Here is a 4,188-nt window from a genome sequence, read left to right on the forward strand (position 1 = left end):
AATTAATACCTTCAACTTTTCCATTACTGTCATTTGTACTTAAAAATAGGTGAAAAATGATATGTCAAATAAACAGCAAGTTGGATCGTCAATTTTGAATAGCAGATCTCAACCCTTAATCATCAAGGTAGATTTATTTTTTTTACTCTCTTTGCTCTATAAAGAGAGATATATCTATTTATTTAGAGTACAGCTATTTACATCCATAATTTTTATATATACATCCACTTTTTAAAAAGATAAATTATATTATATTTTTTTATCTTATATAAATTTATCTAAATAGACATCATATATATATAATTGAAAAAAAAAATATTGTTCTACATTCATCAACTAATGTTGATTTTTTGAATTTCTTTTAAACCTTTTTATATTATTTTAAAGTTTGTGTTTAACGAAGATTCTAACAATCATAAAACATCATCTTTAACTAAAATTATAAAACCCCAATCATAAAATATCCTCTTCAATGGAAATTAATAATAATAATAACAACACATTATTAGAGTTATAATTTTTTCATGATATGAAAAATGGAATCTTATTTTTTATGCTTTTTTTAAGTATTGATTTGATGGATGAAAATATAGGAGAAATTTCAAAATAAGTTTTAATACTTATTCAATATTCTTACATTATAAAAGGAAACGAACTTAAAATTATCAATCGAAACACAAACAACCAAAATTATGATTTTATAAGCAAAAAAAAAGTTAATTAATATATGATTCAATGAGGGATTTGTTTGGTAGCATGAACATTATATTTTTAAGAGAATCCTATAAATCTAAAAAAAAAAAATTTTGCTAACTTTTATAACTAAATAGTAAAACATCGACATGATAATATAGAAAATAAAAAATAAGAACCAGATTAAATGTTGATAGTGATTGGATGAATATAGTGATTTTCAAAATTGTGTTAGGAATATATTTATAGTGGGATAAATATATAAAATTTGTATAAATCTATAATGTTTAAACGAATAAATTTAATAAGGACAAAATTGGAATTTGACGTGGATGAAAATAATAATTTTTTAAAATTTTAATATTTTAATAGGGATGTATATAAAGTGTGATGCATAGGGTAATTGGCACAAAACGTCCATACCTTTTAAGTGTATTGTGGAAAACATCCATACTTTTCATTTTTTGACATTTTTGCCATCATTTTCACCTTTCGTTGCACTGAATGTCCTTTTCACCAATTTTTAATGGAAAATGACCAATATACCCTTGTGTTTAAATAAAACAAAAGAAAAAAGAAAAGAAAGATAAAGCAAAAATTGCAATCATAACCCTAAACTTTTTAAAAGTGCCAATGAGTCCCAAACTAATTTATTAAAATTGCAATCATTTCATCTATGTCCTCATTTTCTGAACTTATTTCTCTCATCTACATCATCTTCCCTTCCTTGAACGCACTGCATGTGACCACGAGCAACGTCTAGGATTGAAGCAAAGCACACCTACACTTCCTCGGTCAACCAATGACTCTGTACAGTAACAGGATTAATAATAGTATCATCAGCAATCCTCACAAAAGTTGGCAGCGCGCACACAGAGATTTTTTATCGAAAGTAAGAGAGGCAAAGTAGAGAAGAATAACAATAAAAATGGCAGGAATTGCACAGGATTGGGAACTAGTTGTTATCTGTAAGAAGGCACCCACTGTCGCTGCTAGTAAGGATGAGAGAACGGTGAACGCCGCTCGCCATTCCAACGTGGCGATTGAAACCCTTAAGAAGTTGTATAACAACTCCGTTGCGAAAAAAATAGTCGTGTGCACTTTCTGTCTCTTTGTTCGATTTATTTGTTTAAACTTCTTCCTAATTATCTCCGTATTTCTGAAAGTTTATGCAATTGATTTGGTCAATCCTCCTAATTTTTTGCTTGTCAATTTTGAAAGGCGAGCATTGGGACCACCCGGTCACAGTTTAAATTTCTTAGACTTTATTGAAAATTAATTTGTCTTTGTAATTTATATCAACTACTAATATCAATTCTGATGGCTAATGGTGATGAACAGCTGAGTTTTGAGGAAGAGTGGTGATGAACCGCCAGAGTAGGACCGTCTAAATGAGGGAGGATGTGGGCTTCTATGATGTCTGTGTGCAAATTGGAAAAATCGGTGGTACTATTGTGTTCTTCGATCGTGGCTGTGGTGGTGGTAGACGATGCAGTGATGGCATTCATTTCTTGAGATTTTCCTCCCTCTTTTTTCAAGATTTTCAATTAGTGAATGTTGTTAAATGATTGGACTCATTTGCAATTTTAATAATTTAGTTTGGGACTCATTGGCACTTTTAAAAGTTTGGAGGTATGATTGCAATTTTTGCTTTATCTTTCATTTCTTTTTTATTTTGTTTTATTTAAACACGAGGGTATAATAGTCATTTTCCATTAAAAATTGGTGAAAAGGACTTTCAGCGCAAAGAAATATGGAAACGAGGACAAAAATATGAAAAATGAAAGATATGAACATTTTGTACCAATTATTCGTGATGCATATATAAAAACTGTAAATGCAGATAACGGTACCCTAAATAGGAGTTTTGACAAACTTTTTAGCATATACAATTCTTACCAAACAAACACTTAAGTAATATAAAGTTACTTAATATAAAGTTACTTTTTTGAATAGATCAGATTGCTTATCAATGAAAATCTATGAACTTCTCTCTTTAATGTCAAAATAAGCAGCAAACTTATTTCAAACTTACACTAATAAAAAGGTAAATATTTTTAAAACTTACTTATTTACTTATGAGTAAAGTTTATTATCATGCCAAACATTCTCTTCTCGTTAAATTTGAATTAACTACACAAATTATTTTTTGTCACTTTTTCTTTCGAACGGCCTAAAGTTAACATTTCCTAATCATTTTCATCGTTCTTTCCTCAATTAATCTTCAGTTTGTAGCACCTCGACTTGTTGATAAGTTTAATCTAATCCTTGAAAAAAATCATAACCCCAAGAAGAGATTACCCTTAGTAGTACATGTTTTTTCTTGAAACTTTCAAAAGAATAGGAAACATGGTGCATACTTATAAAATCAGCACACAATTATATCTATATACTAGTGACAAGAAATGGAAGGAAAAATATCAAGATTTGGTACATCAAACCACACTGAAATAGTTGAACAAGAAATTGCAGTTGAAGCGCTCAAATACTCTTTATGGGCCATGCCTATTTAAAATTCTTGGTAAAACCTAAAAAGAACAAAAAGTGAGGAGGGTAGAAAGAAGAAAAAATTATTAACTACCGTATATATACAAAGTAACTTACATTGATCTTTTTCCGTCACTTTGTTCAATTCATTTTGCATCCTCTATTGAGTGACCGAAATTAACACAAAAAATCCAAAGCAAGTAGAGGAAGAAGAAGAAGAAGATAATGAACAAGAAAAACAACTTGAGTCATTGCTATGTCTACTAGGAAGAAGTCCTTACTACGTCTACTAGGAAGAAGTCCTTACTACGTCTATTGGAAAATTTAAACCAACCATTCTAAGAATGACAAAGGCGTACTCAGAAAATGGCTATTGAAGATTTCATCTGTCCATACCCTCCTCAAGAACTTCATGAGGGCTCTCATTTATGCTATCTAAAGAAGGTTTCCACCCAGAATTAGCCTTTTCTCTGCCTCTTTGTATCTCTCCCAGTACATCTTCCAAACTCTTCCATTCTTTATTCTTTTGCTGGAAAAGTAGCCACTGCAATTCCTCCTTTGTCAATATAATTTTCACTGTCATTTTACTACCTTTTTCTAAGCCATTTTCTTCTGATTTCTCCTCTCGTTGTGGTGCCTTCTTCTCCATTAATTTATTGTTGTTTCTGCATTTTTTCATGCAATTTCCCATTTGTTAAAATTGAGAAATAGGTGTCTCTCAAAGAAATTGGATTACTATTCTGAACTAATAATTGAGAGTCACAAAAATGGTTAAGAATTGCGTGTGCGCGCTCATTTCCTTTTTATAGATACGATTAGACAAACTCTTACACATATTTATTGCTAAACTATACATTGTATTTTTCAAATTTTTATTAAACCTGACGTTGACGTTGTTTCGAAAAGGTAAAATCATTAAGTCCCTTTGGCTAAAAATCATATTTTAATAGATTTCGATAAAATGTCTGATTAAAAAATTAATAAAAGTTGTGATCCCATGAAATATGT

Source organism: Olea europaea, chromosome 4 (genome assembly GCF_002742605.1).
Source record: "Olea europaea var. sylvestris chromosome 4, O_europaea_v1, whole genome shotgun sequence".
NCBI classification, from domain to species: Eukaryota; Viridiplantae; Streptophyta; class Magnoliopsida; order Lamiales; family Oleaceae; genus Olea; species Olea europaea.